Here is a 21,474-nt window from a genome sequence, read left to right as displayed (position 1 = left end):
TGTTTAGACATTATGGAGGTAATAAATGCTAACTGAATGAATGAGTCTAAAATATGAATGAATATCGAGTGTAAGAAAACTTTAATGAAACCTAAAAAAATCAATAAGAATCCTAAACATTTAAGGAAAATGAAAACACTAGAATGAAAAGTATTTACAAATTTGAGTTGTAGAATACTCCACCATTGGGCTCAACTCAGTTTTAATTAGAGTTGCCTGAATAAATAACTCTAATATCATGTGTTAGTCTTGCCCCTCCTGGGACAACATACGAGACTTCATGAGTGTGCATAATTTCTCACCATTGTCTATATATTAGCCATGATATCAGCCTCCTCTCTCGCATAAAGCAATAAATTCAAATGCTGGCGAGAGATTCTCAAGTCCCTTTTATTTAAAAAACTAGGGAAAACCTTGGAAAAATTCAACACAACTGTCATCAATAACTATAGTAGTTAGGGCTCTGGCATTGGAACAGACTTATAAATGACTGATAATCCAACCATTGCCTCAATCTATGTCCCCTGGTAAATGACCTTATGTCTCTAAGCCTCATTTTCTCCATCTTTAAAACGGGTTTAATAATTGTGTGCTTGCTGTTGATAACAAAGTGAACGCACAAATATAAAGCATTTAGTGCAATCCCCAAATGTTGACTCATAATAATAATAATAATAATAATAATAATAATTTCCAGTGGCAATCTCAATATGAACAGCAAAACAGTAGGAGGAAGGGAAAAATGCCTCTGGAAACCAATGACTCTAAATAGTCTGTTTCATTCTTTTTTTATTTACTTTTTTAGTAGGCTCCACACCCAACATGGGGCTTGAACTCACAACTCCGAGATCAAGAGTCATACACTCTACCAACTGAGGCAGCCAGACACCCCTAGTCTGTTTCTCTAGTGAAATTCTGATTCTTTATATATTTCCCTCATACAGGTTGATAAATCACTTATCAATTATCAAAAATTATGAGTACCTACTGTGTATAAGGTACATGCACATTTGATGGTAATTACAAAATGTAGTATTAGGTTTCCTACCACCTAATTTAGCTTTTATTTGCATATTATTTAAATTTCAGGGTACCCCGCAAACGGAGGATAATTTAAAACCCAAGTAACACCCTGATGGGCAGAGGGCTGTGGAGACAGCACATCTTCTGCTTCTGAGCCTTGGCAGGCCACGGGCGGGCAAACGGGGAACCAGGCTGAGCTCACAGCTATGTAGCTTGGAGCTGCTCTCCCACTTCCAAGGGGTGGGAAGCCTTGGGGCCACAGATTCACCAGCTGATTCACCTGTGGGGCAGAAAAGGCCTGGGTTCATCTTAACACTTGTGTTCTGAATTGTCCAGGCCCCGGAAACTTGAGAAAACAAGCCACCCTCAATTTCAGTCCCTGGAGTCAGAGGAGTATGGCAACCAGCTGTCTTCCTGAACGTAGTTGCAAATGACTTATTTTGAGTTCTTTCTCACCGAAGCAACTACATCGACTGTTGGGCTTAGCATTTGTGTAGACAAAGGCTTAGAACCTGTTTTGTGTGGTACAATTTTAGTGTCTGTGATCTTTCCAGTCATTTTTGTCTACAAGCTGTTGGCCCTGAGAATTATTTACATTTTAATTACAAGTGCTCAACCCCCCGTAGAAGGAGAGTCAGGCAGCTTATTTACTTCCTACTGGCAGGCTTCTGAGGAAACCGCTTAGCCAGGCTTGCTGAGCCACTGAACCAAAATAAAGTAACTTGCAGAAGAGCCACACCAGGTCCTTATTCACCAGCTTTGCTTCTCCTCCGCCGGGGCTTCTCACGGAGACCAAAACAGAAATGAGCTGCTGTGTGCAGCAATCAAAACACGGCCTCATTTTTCACCCTCCCTTTTCTCTGGATGAAGCAAACTTCTAACAGAGTCCATTTGCATGTATGTATGACACTCATTTACTGAACAGAGCAAGTGAGTGAGTTGGTTCTCTGTGTGCCTTTTCAGATAAGCTTATCCCTTTAATCATTTAACCTTTTCTTTGTTTACAAAGAAATGTTTAAAAATATTAATCAGCCTCATCTCCCCTTCTAAAGCAGAATACACTAAGCAGAAAGCAAGCTTCCCTTGATGGCACGTGGTCGGCATTTTGGATTAGTCATTGAGATGTACTCTACCCACAAGAGCCGGGAGGTGGGCGGACTTGTTCGCCCCAACATTAATCCCACACTGCTACATCCTGGGTTCTGGTTTCTACCTTTATGCTTCCTTCCCTGTCAGGCTGCCTGCTTCTAACAGCCCCTTTCTCCACTTCGAACGTGCTATTTCTAATCTGCCACGAACTGGGAAATCAGATAAGCCTGTTTCCTAGAACTGGGAAATCAGATAAGCCTGTTTCCTAGAACCAAATGCCTGACATAATGTTCTATGAACAGAGTGCATAAAATTCAGTGCATACTTGGCTATCAGTTAGGATGCTTTGGGCTGCAAATAATTGAAAACCCCGACCCATCACGGCCTAACCAACAAGCCAATGCATTGTGTCATAGAACAAAGAGGCTCCAAAAAGGATAGAGTCCAGCACAGCACTTCGGGCCCCATTTTACTTCTGGATAATTCTACCAGACCCCTGTCTTCGACACTTGGCTTCATCCTCCAGGTGGCAATGTGGCTGCAGTGGTTCCAGAGGCACATCCCAGACACAGCAATGTTCCAAGGAAGAAGAGAGAACATTTCCTTCTGTGTCTCCTTTAGGGGAAGGAAACCTTTTCCAGATCTACTCCAGCTCCCTCAGCCAACTTCCCCCTCAGGGCCCAGAATTGCCCTTGCTCAAATCAACCACTGACTTTGGGGCTACAACTTCGGGGACTGACTTGGGCTAACTAGCATCCACCCTGGGCCACATTGGAATTCTCTTAGGAACAAGAAGAGGAAAAACTAGACATTGGGAAGAGAACCAACAGTGTATGCTAAAAATTGAAGTTGTTTGTCTGCTTATGGTTTTCAAATAATTTTTGTAGATTTGTAAATGTTTCTATAATTAGTTCAGATTTGGAGCAGATTACTTTTAGAAAAGTGAGGCATTGTTTGAGTTAAAAATCAAATGATATTTAGTGAACAACTAACTTTCAGGCTACATGTACCCATAAATGGAGATGAAGCTTGGTGGTTGCTTCTCTGTGAATATTTTACACTTGAATGACTCCACCTAGAGTAAAAAGACTACACAGTTTATTACAAGGAAATGTTCAGAGGAAGGAGCCATAAAGGTGGCTGGCATGTGATGAAGGCCAGATATCCTTCAAATGACTGCTGGTAAATAAGTGACAGGAAGATCCTGGGAGCCACTATTATCTTCATGGAGCACCTTAAGAAGGAGGTCTTGAGACCTAGGCCACTCCTTAGGGTGTAAGCAGTCATGGATAAATTAGGCAAACTTATCAATATATTTTGTTTCTTTCTTGAAGCTCTGGAAAGCATCTCCCTGTGCAAGGAGCTCAGTTGGGCATTTCTTCAATTAACATAATATGTAGAACTGTTCTTTTTTTTTTTTTTAATGTTTATTTATGTTTTGCGACAGAGAGAGACAGAGCATGAACGGGGGAGGGTCAGAGAGAGGGAGACACAGAATCTGAAACAGGCTCCAGGCTCTGAGCTGTCAGCACAGAGCCCGACGCGGGGCTTGAACTCACGGACCGCAAGATCATGACCTGAGCCGAAGTCGGACGCTTAACCGACTGAGCCACCCAGGCGCCCCTAGAACTGTTCTTATAGGTCGACTAAAGGACCCCTCTCATTTTATAGAGTTCAAGCTTCCAGAAGACATCAGCTTTTCCAAGTGGTCCCTGATTCTCCTCCCCACCACCTCCAAGTGGGATTTGATGTTTCTTCCCTTTGCTCCTTGAGCACTTTATGCACACTTCCAACACCATACTTACCACACTGCATTACAACCTTTGACTTTTGTCTTTTTCCCGAAGTTCTAAGGATCTTGATAAAGGACCAAGTTCTACTTATTCTTGTGTCCATAGGGTCCTGGCGCTTAATGATTGAAGAAGAATGGATGAATAGATGGATCGAGAAACTAAGCAGCAAAGCAACCAATTTGTCCCATCCTACTCAGGAAGTTAGGTGCATAGTTAGGATAGAACCCTAGACTCCAGGACTATTTTCCAATCCACAGACCCGCTAGGTCTACGCAGATGGGTTTTTTGTTGCTGTTGTTGGGAATTCTGTTTTTAAATAGCTCTAAAACTATGTCGGGGCAGGTAGAATGTTGTGACACTAGAAACAAAAGGACTCTGAAAGCACAGCATCAGGATGTGCAGGGTTTTAAGGATAGCGACATGGCTCAAAAAGACTTATTATGGAAAACAAAAAGACTTTAAATTATCTTCTCCAAGTTACCTTTGCTTACCAGCTATTTAAGAAACTAAACTCTAAGCCTATCCTTACCCCTATTCTCATCCCAATAGATACAAAAGGCAAGAAGCTGTGAACATGGGGATTGCATCCACTAGAAGCCTCCATCATTTCAGCTTTGTGACAACTTCCCTGGAAACTGAACATCTTGAAGAATGAAGTTTTTTTATTGCAAAGTTTTAGTGTTACTTCGGATTTTAATGAGATCAAAGCACTCTCTTTTCTTGCCCTAGAACCAGATAGAAAGTCTTAGTTACATCCAGAGTGGCCTCAAGGCTCATAATGGACTAAATGGTTACCTAAAGTAATGGAAAAGGGGAATAGCTTATTCTCGTTTTGGTTTCTATTTGGCCAAACTTCCACCACAGCCACATTCCTCACTGCAGAATGGAGCTCTTGCTTATCTCTGAAATATTAGAACAAGCCATTCTTTTGAATGGTGGGCATCTTCCGGAAGGTAGACTGCACTGGCTTCAGAACTGATAAAACCACCCTCTTTGCCTCACAGTCCAGCATATCAAGCATATCAAGCCCTGACTGGAAATGCAGTTCACAAACTGCAGCAGATAATTTGACTGAAAACAATCTGGCCAAATGAAATCTCGCCAAATACAATTTGACCAAATATAAAGTGTTTATAGGTATTTAGTTTAAAAGTAATTTGGTCAGTAGGAAAATTGGTAAAATAATACTTTTATGACAATGAGTAACCACAATGACTGCTTCTTTTAGCGCTGGTGATTTTGGAATGTATATGGTGAGCTGACCTTGTAGCTCACTGTGCATCGTAAGCATTTTTGTCTGATTGTTATAACTGGTTCCTTTTTTTAAAAGGTTTATTTATTTCGAGAGAGAGAATGAGAGAGAGGGCATGAGCAGGGGAGGGGCATAGAGAGAGGGAGAGAGAGAATCCTAAGCAGGCCCCACACTGTTGGCACAGAGCCCGACATAGGACTCGATCTCATGAGATCATGATCATGAGATGATTACCTGAGCTGAAATCAAGAGTCACTTAAACTAACTGTGCCACTCAAGTGCCCCTCCTTTCTTTCTTTCTTTCTTTCTTTCTTTCTTTCTTTCTTTCTTTCTTTCCTTCCTTTTTTTAAAGCAAATTACTTATGTTCTTTGCTTCTTACAATACCAAAAAGTTGGGGGAAAAGAATTGTTCAACAGCAACAGAATGATCTAAATGGCCAACAAAAGTAGATGAGTTAAAACAACTAAATATCCATTAATAAAAGAATTCATTAAGACAGAATTTTCACATATTTCCTTCCATGCTTTACTTTATTATTTAAGTTCTTTTGTTAATTTTCTCTTGGCATGAAAGCAATGTTACTCAACACACACACAAATTAGAAAATATGGACATGCAAAAAAGGACTCATAAATTAACCTGTTCAGTTGAAACTTTGAAACCTTGAATTATTTCCTTCCAGGACACACACACACACACACACACACACACACACACACAGTGATGAAACCAATCCGAAAATTGGTCCAAGGAGACATGCCGTAGGGTTTTTACACAATTACTATAGTTGAGCTGTGCCAAGGTGAAAAAGCAATGTGATTGTTAAAAGAATCACATTATCATCTATAAAAATGTACTAGTTAAAAAAAAAAGAAGTAAAAAGCTTCCCATACTTAGGTCTAATGGAAATTTTGCTGTGGGCTTTTTCAAAGTGAGGATAAAGTGATGTAGGGGTTAACATTACCAACAACACCCTAACTCTAAATAAAACAATATCCCGTAGAAGCAGGACTAGGATCTGAGTTGGTAGAGAGGGCAAAGCAGTAAGATTTCCTTAATAGTCATCTGAGATATTGGATATCTAATTTAAAGATTTTTTTTCTTCAAAAGAAAAAAAACCTCTAATTGTGGAGATGGGTGAAGAATGCTTCAGGAAATACTAGCATACCTGCCTTGTCAGAAGCTTTACAAATATATACAAGGAAAGACAAGCAGACGTGAGATGTACAGGTCAAGATTGCAGAGCTATTAGCCAAGGCAGATGAGTTTTAAGAATAGGGCAGCACAGTGTTCCCTTAACGAACGTGCCATACTCCATGCTGCCGAATGCCCCTGCACTGCCTTTTTGTTGGCTTCTTAGTTTAGTCTGTTAAAACATGGAGGAGAGGCCCCGCCCAACCTGAGCAAAATCAAAAAGTAGTGTAAGCTGTGTCTCCTGTTTGCACCCTCCTTGTAACTCTGCCCTCCCCCAACTTAAAAGAATGTTGCAGCTGGACTGAAAGAAAGGCATGGAAGCATTCAGTCCTGCATTCCTGAGGTCCAGCCTTGGTACAGGGAGTCAGGACACAATCCTGAAGACTGAAGGCACCGGAAAATGTGGAGTCCGGGAGCGGAGGTAAACCCTCAGGGTTTACCCAGTGGAGCAGAGGTGGGCTTACATGAGCTCCAACTGGGAAAGAGAAACCTTTCTCTGGTGAGCACACTGTAGAGAGGGGGCCTGTTGGCACTTTAGACTCACAATGTTCTCGTGCCCTTTTGCCCCAGAAGATCTAATCATTGCTGGGTATTTACTTACCCTATAATATAAGGAAGTTTTAAACCAGAATTGGCCCTTAATGAGGCTGTTGGAAGTCTACCCTAGAGTGCATGGATTTGGAGAGGGAGGTTGTATTGTCTAAGGACCTAAGTCTCCTAGTGACGAACGACACTAAGACTTGGGGCCCAGCCAATTCGAGCACAGCTCTCCTAGCCCAGCTAGTTCCCTCCGTCTTCACCCCCTTGTCTTCTCTTTCCCTCTGCCCCAAGATGCTGAGCATGGCCAGGATCCATGCTCACTGTGACTTTTCCTTCCCACGCCCACATCTCCTCACCTCCCGGCCCCTCCCTGCTGCTCACCCCAAGCACGGTATCACAGCCTCCCTATCAGCTGGTCATCACTCAGCCTCCAGAAACTTGATCCTGATTCTTTTGAAAGTGGTTGGGTGCAGCTGCATGGAGGGGAAAAAAGAAGTGAACCAGAGAGCCTCAGCTGTGGGCCTTGCAAGTGAGGAGGGAACAGGAAATCCTACTGTTTGCTGATGACAAATCATGATATCCACTTCCCTTATAATTCAGATTCGCATAGGACGTTGAGGTCTCAAGTGGCTGTTCCAGATTACCCATTTGTTCACTGCCAAAGTCACGATTAGACTCCAGCTCACACAAATATCACCCAATGGATGTGGCTGCCTCCGTCATGCCATGTAGAGACAGAAGGAAAACCATGATCTTTCCAGAAATGCTCACGCCGATAGGAGTTTGGGGAAAATACTGAGAAAGGTTTACACTGAAACTATTTACAGACACTATGAAACTAACAAAAGTCCAGATTGATTTTTTAAGCTTGCCTTGTTCATATAAAATATTAATTAGGGGTATATCCATACGGGGCAAAACATTTCATAAATATCATTCACTAGTGTCAAATATTGACCACATATTCTCATAGTAACAATCTAACAAAAGACATGGAACCTCACCCTAGCTCTGCCTGCCTTCCTTCCTGAAATTAGACATTTTTTTGGATAATATCCTTTCTGAAAATATTCCTTCTGTACGCGTCAAGTTGGTAAAGGATTTTGGGGGAAAAATATTGCTTTTCTGTTTTAAAATTGAACCACGACACCTATGCATAGACAACAGTTTTTTGAAATGGAGCTATTTTTAAACAGCACATGCGGTCCATAAGCCATTTCATTAGTTGCCTTCCCTGCCTAAAAAAGGAATCTGATACTAATGAAATGATTTCAGTAATCAGTCCATTTAAACAGATGTTGAGTACCTAAGTGGCGGTTTCCGTATGGGACACAAGGGTGCTGCTGGCTCAGAGCTTGCCATGGAGGAGGCAGGATTAGGTAAGGGCAGAGGGCTGTCACAGGAGACCGAGGTAGAGTAGGGTGAGTGGCGAGGAGTGTATAGAGAGCTACGAGGATCCAAAGGAAGGAGGGAACACAAATATTTGTTGCAAAGAACTTGTGCTACAGTGAGTGAGAGATTCGGGAAAAGCAGCTGTGGAGATAGATGCTTGAGCCTTGAAGGATGGGAGACACTGAAAAGACAAAACAAAACAAAACAAAGCACAAACGAAAAAACAAGCATTCCTGGGCTTTGCTCCAGAGCACGAACATTCAGAAAATGCAAATATTTAAGAGAGTGATTTTTGCAAGATTGTGCAAAATACTCTAATTTAGCTTCTTCTCAAAACACTAATTTTTTCCCCTTTGTGGTGAACTTCTCTAAGTCCCCAGGTCCCAGCCATTTTTGGCAGCCTTCAAATATGAAACCCCAGGGAAACCCACCAGCCCGGAGACCTTTGGCCTTTGTGTCATAGACACTACGCTCCCCCTTCCACCTTCATAGCTCACACTGAATCATCATTTGTGCGTGTACTGAAGAAGGGATTACTTACAACTTAATTCACTGACTTGACAAATATTTATTGAACATCTGCTTGTTCTAGGCATTGCCAGGCACTAGTAATAGAAAGGCAAATACAAGTCATTAGGGAAATGCAAATTAAAACCACACTGAGACATCACCTCACACCTGTTGGGATGGCTAGTATCAAGAAAACAAAAGATAACAACCGTTGGCAAGATGTGGAGAAAAGAGAACCCTTGTGCACTGTTGGTGGGAGTGCAAAATGATGCAGCCACTATGGAAAACAGGCTGGAGTTTCCTTAAAAAAAAAAAAAAAAAAAAAAAAAAAAAAAAAAAAAGCTAGAATTACCATATAATCCAGCAATCCCACTTCTGAGTATTTATCCAAAATCATTGAAATCAGGATCAGAAAGAGATATCCGCCCTCCCATGTTCATTGCAACATTATTCACAACAACCAAAGATATGGAAACAATCTAAATGTCCATGATGCATGAATGAATAAAAAAATGTCATACACATATAATGGACTATTGTTCAGTCTTTAAAAACAAGAAAATTCTGCTATATGTGACAATATGGATAAACTTGGAGGACATAACGCTAAGTGAAATAAGCCAGACACAGATGGACAAATACTGCATGATTCTACTTATATGAGGTGTCTAAAATAGCCACATTTGTAGAAACAGAGAGTAGAATGGTCCTTGCCAGGGTCTGGCGGGAGGGAGGGAGCTGCTGTTCAACGGATTTAAAGTTTCAGTTATATAAGATGAAAGAATTCAAAAATCTGCTGTACAACAACATGCCTGTAGTTAACAATCCTGAATTGTAAACTTAAAAACTTACTGGAAGGGTGGATCTCATGTTAAGTGTTCCTATAGTAAAAAAAAATAAAGTTTATTTTCTCTAAGGGCGAATACACCTTTAAAAAATCAGGTACACACAGAAGAATCAAAGGACATGAAAACCAAAAGGTAGCTGGGGCCACAGGGGCAGAGGAACTAGACCACCAGGGCAAAACATTCCTTAGGGGTATTGCTTGAAGCAAATTAAGCCACCCAGGCTATACTCTCAGGCTCATTATTTTCTATACTCCAAATTAGAACAGTGTGTACTTTCTCATTTTCTAGTTTGCCACTTTGAGAGGCAAAAAATAGTTTATTTTCTCCACTGGGGGCTGGAACCATATCACAGACTTCTTGCTGAAGCTCCCGTTCTCCCAACGCCTGGCTGGTCCCCTTATGGGATTTGCCACCTTATATTTGGCTGTTCTGGAGAAGGCTCCAGGATATTTCTTCAAAGGCAACATCAAAAGCTCAAGTTACAACCAGAAGATTCCCTATGGGATTCCTGCTCTGTTATGGCCTGGAGAGAGGACATTTGATAAGAAAGAGATTAGCGGTCAGAGAAATGATCTCATTCTTTAAGACTAGCGTCAGTTTAACAAGGAGTGTCTTTGTCTCCTGGAATCAAGATAGCAGAAAACTCTACATCCAAAATAGTTCCCCCAGCATGCAGATGACCACAGAGGCACACACTCCTCCACAGAAACATCATTCCCTCCCAGGCCCCACTATGTGAAAGGAAAGGTGGAAACTCTACGAATAAGCTACGTCCTTCCCTGCAGACTATGTAACTAGTATGCCTGCTGCCAAAGAAAACCTGTCAATGCATCTATGGATCTGTCAGGCCTGAGCTAGCCCCTGCCTCCTCCGGCAACATATTTATCCATCCTGCTCATCTGCTAATAAAAAGAAAAGATGTGACTGGGTGACATGTAGCTGCACTGGGATTTGTCATCAGACAGGAAAAACCGAAAGCTACATAGAATTAGCAATGACCTTTACTTGTTGTGTTGTTTACATGTCATAAAATGTGCCCATTTTCGGGGCACCTGGGTTGCTCAGTAGGTTAAGCATGTGGCTTCAGCTCAGGTCATGTTCTCACGGTTTGTGGGTTCGAGCCCCGCGTTGGGCTCTGTGAGGACAGCTCGGAGCCTGGAGCCTGCTTCAGATTCTATGTCTCCCTCTCTCTCTGCCCCTCCCCTGCTCATGCTGTCTCCCCAAAATAAATAAAAACATCACATTTTTTTTTTTACAAATTCACCCATTTTAAGGCACACAATTTAATGATTTTTAGTAAATTTACAGTTGCACAAAAATGTGCAATTTTCTATCACTCTAAAAAGAACCCTTGTGTTTATTTGTAGTCAATCCCTGTTTCTATCTCCTGCCCCCAAACAACCACCGCTGTGCATTCTGTCTCTCACAGATTGGCCTTTCCCAGAAATTTCACATAACTGTAGTTTGTCGTGTCTGGCTTCTCTCACTTAGCATAACATAATCGGGGCTCCTCAACATTGTAGCATATGTGCCCGTTTGCCTTTACTTTTTATTCTGTAGAGTATTTCACTGTATGGGCATACCACAGTTTGTGTTTACTTACAGTCACAGGTTGGCAGCCGTTTGGATTTTTTCCAGTTGGGAATGTTAGGAATAAACCTGCTGTGAACATTCTCATACCTACTTTATATGGAAATAACCTTTTCATTGTTCTTGGGTAGATACCTATGAGCAGGATTGCGAGGCCATACGACAAGTTTAGGCTTAACGTTTTAGAAACTCCCAAACTACTTTCCAAAGGGTCTGTACAATTACACATTCACATCTACAGCTCATGAGGCACCCAGTTTCTCTTCATCCTCACTAGTGGTTGTTTTTGTCTGTCTTTTTCACTATCGTCTTCAATGGGTTTATTTGTTTTTAAGACTCAATTTTTTCTCACCCCCTAAGTCCCAGAAACCAGAGTAGCTGAGCACAAGATCTGGGTCATAGCTGGCTAAGGCTTCTGAGACTGTGGCAATTTAGGGAAGAATTTGATTGTGGGAGATGAACACCTACGTGTTGTGATTATAACAAAGAAGGGTAGAGCGAGGCCAGACACCTCCTTCATCCAACCTTTGTTGTCTAAGCAGGGAAACTAGTCCTTCTCAAGACAAGATGTTTCCTCCATATTAGAAATGATCTCGTGTATGCAAGAATTAATGAACGTTTATGAGCACCTGTAGTTGGAAAAAGTGTATTTCTCATATACCGCATAAAATGAGAGTTAAATATTTTTTGACTATCTATTGAGAACAGAACATCTTATTGGGAGATAGACGAATAGACCAAAACTCCTGATTAAAGAAGTTCAAAATGTATTCCCTCTGGTAAATGGAAGTGGGGGAAAGGAAGTAGGATGGGGGGACACTGCCTCTCACTGAGGAAAACTGCCAAGTCACGGGCACATTAGCACATGTCTAAAAAGTATGTGTGTGCAAAGGGGTAGGGAATTGAGCTAATGCTTGAAAAAAATGTTTTGGAGGGTTAATGACAATGACCCCAAAGTCAGCCTGTGCATACACATTACTAATTTTGAGAATTTTGAACTGCCTTCATCTTAGTGACCCTTAAAACTTCTGAGTGGATCCATTTTATGACTCACTGCCCATGACTTGAAAGCTATTTCAGGGTTTGTCGAGATCTTGTGCAATTAGTTGGGGAGGGCTGAGAGGAATGAAACCTGGAAAGTGAGATGGTCTGGTGAATAGGCTTGCCTCGTGCAGGTGGAGAAGGGATTCAGTGGGCTTCTCCATTCTTTACAGAAGAGTGTCTCTCACTACCCCTGAGCCGTGAGCCAGACATACACCGGAAACTTCTGAAGTCTGACGGACCGGCAAGAGCCAATTGTGTGCATGGCCCAGCTCCACATTCAGAGAGGTATAGAGCCAGCAAACACTAAGAGTCAGGCTCTCCACCCCCCCCCCCCACCACCACCGTCATCTCCCAGCCCCAGGAGTAGTTGCTCACCATTTGCCAGCACACCACTGCAGTGAGGTGTTCAAGCTCTCTAGCAAAGCATTCTGGGTGATCTTCCTTTGAGCATAATGAGTTCTGAGCATTCGTTACCTTGGAAGGTGTGTGCAACAAACACTACAGAGGACTCAAATGGTTTAACAGGTAGAAGATAAAGAGTAGGGGCACCCGGGTGGCTCAGTCGGTTAGGCGTCCCACTCTTGATTTCAGCTCAGGTCATGATCTCACCGTCTGTGAGTTCAAGCCCCGCGTCGGGCTCTGTGCTGACAGTGCAGAGCCTGCTTGGGATTCTCTCTCTGTCTCTCCCTCAAAAATAAATAAGTAAACATTAAAAAAAGAAAGAAAGAAAACAAAGACTAGGTACATTTACTGCAGGAGGGATAGTTGCTGGTAATTAAGCTCACAATCCTGCAAGACAGATGAAACACCTTCATCAATAACTATGACAGGAGGCAGAACGTGGCCAGAGACATGAGGTGCGGACTGGAGGAGATGATTCAGAGGGGAGGTGGGGGTGAGCACGGAGCACATTCTGGCACAAGGCCTTCCAGAGCCCACAGGTGCCAAGTGGCACCCACTTTTGGGCCTCCTGGTAGACTACAACATGAAGAAATGCCAAAACAAGGTTATAGAAATTGTAGTACGTCTTTAATGCTTCCACTAAACGTATCACTATGTCTAACACACGTACACACAAAATCCAGTGCCGTGCAATTGCACTATTCATGAAAGCATTAGAGAAGTCATTAAAATATTAATCCACTGTACATTTCAGGGGGGATGGCTTAAATTAAAGTTGTCTGATGAACATCTTCTTTGAAACCTGCTAGTGAATCTCAGGGACTGTGAAGCCTCGATGGGAGGCTAAGACCCCACCTGAGGACCATTGGGACACGAAAGCCCCCCAAGCTTTGTTTTTTCTCACATGCTCATATTGAGAATTACAGCAAAATCGTCACGAATTCCAAGCAGGACCTTGTCTGCCATCTATAGAAAGAAGCACTTATCCAGTAGAACTGGGACGTTTTAATTTTGCCGAGGTGAATCACTCTAACAACTGAAGTCCGCCTCCTTCAGACGCCCAACTTTTACTATATTGAATGGGAACATTTCCACAGGTTTCTACTGTAGGGCTTTGAAAGTCACATTACCTACTCCTGACGAGCAGAAGTTTTGTCTCTTTCTGTTCTCATCGTACCACACGGCAACTGACGATACGGTTTCACCCTTTTTTGGCTCTGCTGCTGCCCTCCTGGTGCGGGAGCCACTTCCTGCTGCGGTTGGCACACCTGCCCCTCACTGCGAAGCTTCCCTCTGGGTGGCGGTTACCCTGCACCCTGGCGCGCCGGAGCTGGGGGGATCAGATAAGCAGCTTGTTTACACCTGTTATGATGAGTCTGTAACGTGAAAGAGGGGCCTGCAACATCTGGCCCTCATGGGGCTCGGTAGGCCGACTTTTGGATGGACGTTGAGGGTTTGGGGTTATGTTTTGTAGTTAAGTTTTGTAGTTAAGTGTAGTTAAGTTTTGTATTTAAGTGGCATCTACATGAGGGGTTGATAATATACTGATACGGTGATACGCTGATAATAGACCGGCTGAACTGTATCCCTGCCCCCAAAGGTATATACTGAAATCCTCATTTCCAGTACCTCAGAATTTGACTGTATTTGGAGAAAGGGTCTTTTAAATTAAAATGAGTTATTAGAGGGGCACCTGGGTGGCTCAGTCGGTGAAGCGCCCGACTCTCCGTTTCAGCTCAGGTCATGATCTCACAGTTCGTGTGTCTGAGCCCTGCATAGCCTGCTTGGGATTCTCTTTCTCTCCCTCTCTCTCTGCCCCTCCCCTGTTCTCTCACTCTCTCTCTCAAGTAAATAAATAAACTGTTTTTTAAAAAATGAGTTATTAGGGGCGCCTGGGTGGCTCAGTCGGTTAAGTGTCCGACTTCAGCTCAGGTCACGATCTTGTGGTTCACGAGTTCAAGCCCTGCGTCAGGCTCTGTGCTGACAGCTTGGAGCCTGGAGCCTGCTTCCGATTCTGTGTCTCCCTCTCTCTGACCCTCCCCCCATTCATGCTCTGTCTCTCTCTGTCTCAAAAATAAACGTTAAAAAAAAATTTTTTTTAAATGAGTTATTAGAGTAGACCCTAATGCAATGATTGGTGTCTTTATAAAACGTGGCCAGGGCACAGATGCACACGGAGAAGACAATGTGAAGACGTAGGGAGAGGAGAGCTATCTATAAGCTAAGGAAAGAGGCCTCAAAAGAAGCCCATCCTGGTGACAGTTTGATCTTGGACTTCCAGCTCCCAGAACTGTTAGCAAATAAGTTTCTTTTGTTTAAGCCACACAGTCAATGGTACCTTGTACGTCCGCCCTAGCCAACTGAGACACCAACCGGGCAGATGTTGCCCCTATGGCGTAGGGCCCTGGTGTTCACACCTGGAGTCGATAACATTAAAAGCTACCCTGAAGGCCCCCCTTGCCAAGCACGTGTCTCAGGACAACTCTTCCATTTAAGCCTTTGGTAAATTATTAATAATACTGGTTTTCCAAGCAGTGTAGTGTCAATGCATGGAACAGAAAGGAAAAGACAATTGGAAACTGAAAGAAGAAAGAGGAATGAGCTTCCAAGTATGCAGGAATAATTCAGAACATGAGGGGGAAAAAATGTTTCACCTGCAGGAGATAAATTCTGAGTTATCAGTTAAAATCTAAGAAGAGCACCAGGAGGCATTGTCAGCTCTTTCCGTAATAAATGTATCAGACAAAAAAAAAAAAAAAAGCCAGAACTGGGAAATTTTTTAAGTTTATTTATTTTGAGAGAGAGAGAGAGAGAAAGGAATGGGGGAGGGCCAAAGAGAGAGTGGGGGAGAGAGGGAGAGAGAGAATCCCAAGCAGGGAGTCAGTGCAGAGCCCAGTGCGGGGCTTGATCTCATGAACCGTGAGATCATGACCTGAGCCAAGATCAAGAGTCAGATGCTTAACAGACTGAGCCATCCAGGAACCCCCAGAACTGGGAACTTTTACACACAAAATATTTTTTTAACTATAAAGGTAAATTGTTAGGGTATCCTCAGATAAAAACCACCATGAAAGAAGAATGTGTGTGTGTGAAGTTCTAGTTTCAACAATTTAGGAAAGAATGAAAGAAAGGGGACTAAGAAATGAGGACAGATGAGACCAGGCAAAGGAGAGTGAGAAGGAGTAGAATCATAGTTTTTGAAATTATGCACATGAAGTCTGGGTGGAAAGGAGCTGCTTCTCCAAACCCGAGAGTTCCAGACCTAATGAAGGCCACTGGAGTTTGGAAAGTGTTGTTTTAGGAGAAACAGAAGGGAATCACTCTTTGCCTAATAAATAAAAGACACTGTTGTCCCTTCTCCTGATTGTCGGTACCAAAAACTTCACATAGATTTGAGGCAGATCTGTGTCACCATACGTGTGGATGGATAATATTAAAGGACTGTGGGCATTTGGGAAATTGCTAATCGGCCAAGACTGAATTTAGGTGAGCAAACCCACTCACCCATCCTTGATCCTGGAGTCCCTACCTAAGGCAGAAGTGCTCTGTCCTCAGGGGGCGCAGTGGCCCTCTAGAAGTCTGAGTGGGGTAGGAGACATGCGGGACAGGGGAGTTCCAAATCTTCACAGATCTTCAAGGACACTCTATTTTCTATTCCCTTACTAGCCCTAAAATTTCCTGTCTCCTTAGAAGTGGCGGCAGTTCCTAAGAATGCATAAATGGTTGGGGTGCCTGGGTGGCTCAGTCAGTTGGGCAGTCGACTACGGCTCAGGTCATGATCTCACGGTCTGTGGGTTCAAGCCCTGCATCGGACTCTGTGCTGGCAGCTCAAAGCCTGGAGCCTGCTTCCGATTCTGTGTCTCCGTCTCTCTCTGCCCCTTCCCTGCTTGCTGTCTCTCTCTCTCAAAAATAATAAACATTAAAATAAATAAATGTTAAAAATTTTTTAAAAAGAATACGTAAATAGCAAAAATGTGGTTTTAAATGTGTTTCTAGATATTAAGGCAGAAAAAAATGTAAACCAGCTCGGAGCCATTTGCAGTCCATTATCTCCTATTGAGAAGTACTATCCTTGTTTGCACGCTGTACCTGGCAGGTGCTAGTTAGAGCCTACCTGGCTCCTGGACTGTTATCCCTGGTTTCAGAGGTGTCCCTTCTAGACTCATTCCAAAAAAGAGCAAACTCGTCCAGACTTGGTGCAGTTGAGCCCTGGGGCAATGAGCTGAGGTTATTAACACATTAGCTCCAAACTAGAGCCCCTGCAAGCCGGGAGCAGGGCCTGGCAGAGCTAACAAGTCAGATCCCAAAAAACCTGACAGACTGGAAAAGCAATCGCAGATGAGCGTGACCAGGTGTCCATAAATCAACCATTTAACCTCACCTGATTTTACTTCTCTGGTGACCAGAATGGCAGGAACTTGAGACACGTAACTCACCCATCTCTGAGCTCTAATTAAAGTTTGCTAAGAGCTTTATGATCTGCCCAGACAACTAGCCTGGGAATGCAAAAGTGCTCATGGTGCGGCTGTTATTATTTTGTTGTTGTTAGTATTATCCCGATTTTATAGTACTGATTCAGAGCATAATGGATTCTGAAGGTTCTGGTTTTGTTTTGTTCGTTCGAGGTGGGTAGTGCTGAGTCTCTATGTGTAATGTGCTCTCCTTCCCTTCTGACAATGACGCAGGCAGTGTATGGGCTGGAGAGACGGCCATGCGCTGAACCATCCATTTCCTCTCCTCATCCTCCCTCTGCCCGGCAGACCTGGGTATGAGGTGACTAGTTGGGGTGGAGGATGGAGGCGCTATCTCTGAGCCACTCCTACATGTTCACCACATACACACACTGGTTAGTATGGGAATCCAACCCAGGCATTGGTTCAGAAACCTTTTTAGTTTAGATTCTATGGCTTGAGATTTGGGTGCTAGCACGAAACAACTGGCCACCGGGGTTGAAGCTGGACATTTAACTTTTGGATTCATTTAACTCAGAACTTAAAGGAAACATACCCACACCCACACCCAGCCACTCAGTCCAAACATGGCACCATTGTTTGGGTTATCAGACAATTCAATCTATAAACAGCTAGGGGTTGAAGATTACAAAAAGTCAAACTTTGACCTCTTCGGTCCTGGAACTTAAGTAAACACAAAATCTTTGCATTTGGGAGACTCTTAGAGGAATATCAAGTCCAGATTTCAACACAACATCTGAACTTCCTTGATAACACTACCAATTAGTGGTTATGCACCCTTGAATACCTCAAGGCAGGAGATAGATTTATTTACCCTAAAATTAATGAAGCGTCAATGTCAGAGCCTCTCAATTGCAAGAGCCTCTTCCAAGCCCTGTACTTAACTTTGTATCCCACATTTACATATTTTGTCTTCAAGAGGCCCCCCCAAATGTATTAACTTCAAGCTCCACAAAACCTAAGGTGGGGGTAATTATACTCCAAAGGGCAATCCAAAGTACCTTTATGGGAAAATAAAATCTGCCTCCCTACAAGTATGCCCGAAATATCAGAAATGTGTTTTGGGTAACACAGTGATGTTTCTAAGACTGAGGGTGTTCATTGAGTGAGCAGAGCATTTAAGAGGGTCATCTGAAATTCCTGCAGTTAAATGTAACACCAAGTGCTCTTTTTTTTCCCCATTACATTTCACAAGGCTGTTCCCTCTTTCTGGAAGCTTTCACCCCTTTTGTCAGATTATCTCCTACTTTGCTTTTGGATCTCAACTCATACCTCCTCAAGACTGTCCTCCCTAACTGCCCTGATCAGTGCTCATCTATAAACTATTATCGCATCGCGTTTCTTCATGGCACATAGCACACTGTAATCTCGGTCGTATTTACACACTTGTTTGATTACACTCCCTCTTCCCCCATCACACTGAAAGACACATGCGGCTGGGACATCACCTTCCTTTTCTTACCCCTGCAAGCCCGAGCTAAGCAGAGAGCCTAGCACAATACAGATCTGTAGACTGAATCAAGAGTGCACAATGAAGACTAGAAGGAATTGGTAAGAAAAAGTCAAACACAAATTCAATAAAAACGAAAAAGTCAATGTTATAAAGAATTACATTTTAGCTCGTTATAAAATACGTTGTCTGACAACTATTTGCTGTCCAGCGATGAAATAGGCTGTCTTAAAAAGTGGAAGGTGGGGGCACCTGGGTGGCTCAGTTGGTTGAGCGTCCGACTTCGGCTCAGGTCATGATCTCACAGTTTGTGGGTTCGAGCCCCACATCAGGCTCTGTGCTGACCGCTTGCTCAGAGCCTGGAGCCTGCTTCAGATTCCATGTCTCCTTCTCTCTCTGCCCCTCCCCCACTCACACTTTGTCTCACTGTTTCTCAAAAATAAATAAACGTAAAAAAAAAACTTTTTTTTTAAAGTGGAAGGTGTCCTTCAGAAGTACATGTGTAGTACTAAGGATGTTGAAGAGGGAAATTCCATACAGGTCTAGAGTTGGGCTCAGATCAACTAGATCATTTAAGATTTGTCCCACAAGAAATCCTGTTAATCCTGTTAAGCTTCTATTGATGGCATTGATGATGGTCTGCATATGTGTGGTTACGGTTTCATGTTTAACAAGAAAGACATTAAACAGAACTAAATGGTTAGAAGTTTATGTTCAATATAGGTAGAAACCAACACATAGTAAGTATAGGTGCCCAAATAAAAACACAAGCACTGATACCAACTTAATTCAAGAATGAATAAAGATTCCTCCCAAGATAGAATAACAGGGGCTGGATTTAACTTCCTACCTGAATCAACTGGAAAGGAAAACTTATGAAACAATTGTTTTCAAAAACTTGAAAAATAAGCACAGACTGTGATCCCTGAGTGGAGGGGGATAAAGGAAATGACTTCTGTGATTGAGCCAGCTTATTTCAAGATGCCCAGGCTGCAGCCAAGGAAGGGCAAACCACACAGAGCCTGCAGTCTTGCTGAGTGGGAAAAAGATCAGAGGTCAGAAAGGCCATGGTGCCAGGGCTGAAGAAAGAACCATGAGAATGAGTAGGGAGAAAAGTTTTTGGAACTCATACAGGGCTGGGAATAATTCATGTTCCTTTCAGCCAGAGTAGAAAGCAAAGGCCATTAGATAGGGCAGGGGTTGGCAAACTATACAGCCCACAGGCCAAGTCTTGCACACAGGTTGTCTTTGAAAGCTTGCAAACCAAGAATTATTTTTATATATTTAAAAGATTATAAAAACACACAAATAAAAATATGCAACAGGGAATGATCTCTATATATGGCCTATAAACCCTAGAATATTACCATATGGCCCCTTACCAAAAGGGTTTACCAATCTCTGAAATAGTGTTGAGAAAGTTACTGGTTTAGTAGTATAAATAAATTAGCCCTAAGCTAAAGGCTGCTCTGGACTTTTAAAAGCAAATTCAAAAGGATTCTACCAACTTATAGTAACTTAGCTAACAATGAACTAAATCTAACACTATTTAATGGAATACAACAAAATCCAGTGTCCTAAGACATAAAATTGACATCAAGTGTCCAGTAAAAATTTGCAAGACTGGCAAAGAAACAAGAAAATATTACCCTGTATCATTTACCTATTGCTGTATAACCCACTACCTCCGAAACGTGGTGGCTTCAGACAATAATCATTTATTATTTCTTATGTTTTTTGTGAATCAGAAATTCTTACAGAGCACAGTGGGGAATGCTTGCTTCTGCTTCACAATTCTGGGGGCCCAACCTGGAAGATTTGAAGCCTAGGGGCTAGAATTTTCTGAAGGCTTACTCAGCTACATATCTGGCAGTTTTACTGAGGAAAGAGTTAACAGAACAGATCTGGTTGCTTATTCGTTGCATATCTCCAAGAGAATCTGGAACCATGAATGACCCTTGGCCAACCACTGGCAATATGGCCCTTAGATGTCAGGTGATGATTTTGTTTGTGTGTACCTGGAGCAACGGGCTGTGCTACACTAGCCTGACAAGTTGTTTGGCTTGAGTATCAAAATCAACGATGTGCACCTAGTTTCACTGTTGAGACCCTGAGTTTCAGTTGCCATGACTGGTCACATGCTTATGTGACCATGACCAGCACCTCAAAAAAGCCTGGGACCCTAAGACTCCCACAGGATTCCCTGGGTAGACACATTCCATACATGTTCTTATCAGTTCCTGCTGGGGAGAAAGCAGATTGTGTGTGGCCTCTGATGAAAGGCTCTGAAGCCAGTGCTGAACCGGTACTGAACGCGTCTGGGCTCTGCCCAGCGACCATACCTTCCCTGACGCTTTACTCAGTTACCCTTTATGATAAACTTTAGCTGTGAATATAACCTTCCCTTGAGTCTTGTGAGTCCTTGTGGCCAATCATCAAACTTGGGGTGGTCTTGGGACCCTCAAAAACACCAAGCAAATACAAATCAAAAGAAAGCCAAGTGTACGAAGTGTATAAGTTATCCATTGCTGCGTAACAAGTTACCCCAGATGTAGCCATCTCAAACAGCAAACTTTTATTATCTCATAGTTTCTGTGTATCAGGAATCCGGAGTGGCTTAGCTGGGTGTTCTTGTTCAGGGTCTGTCCCAGTCTAGGTGTCAGGCTTGGCTGGGTCCGAAGGATCTGCATCCAAGCCCACTTGCCTGGTGGCTGGCCTCACTGCTCGCATTCTCCGTAGGGCTGCTCATGACAAGACTTCCCCCAGAGGAGTATTCTGAGAAAGAGAGAGAAAGAAACATGGTCTGTGACAGAAGTCACAGTGTTTTATAATCTAATCTTAGAAGGGAAGTAACTTTGCTTTTACCGTATTTTA

The sequence above is a fragment of the Panthera tigris genome, chromosome C1, assembly GCF_018350195.1.
Source record: "Panthera tigris isolate Pti1 chromosome C1, P.tigris_Pti1_mat1.1, whole genome shotgun sequence".
Classification (NCBI taxonomy): domain Eukaryota; kingdom Metazoa; phylum Chordata; class Mammalia; order Carnivora; family Felidae; genus Panthera; species Panthera tigris.
Note: the sequence above shows the minus strand (reverse complement) of the source record.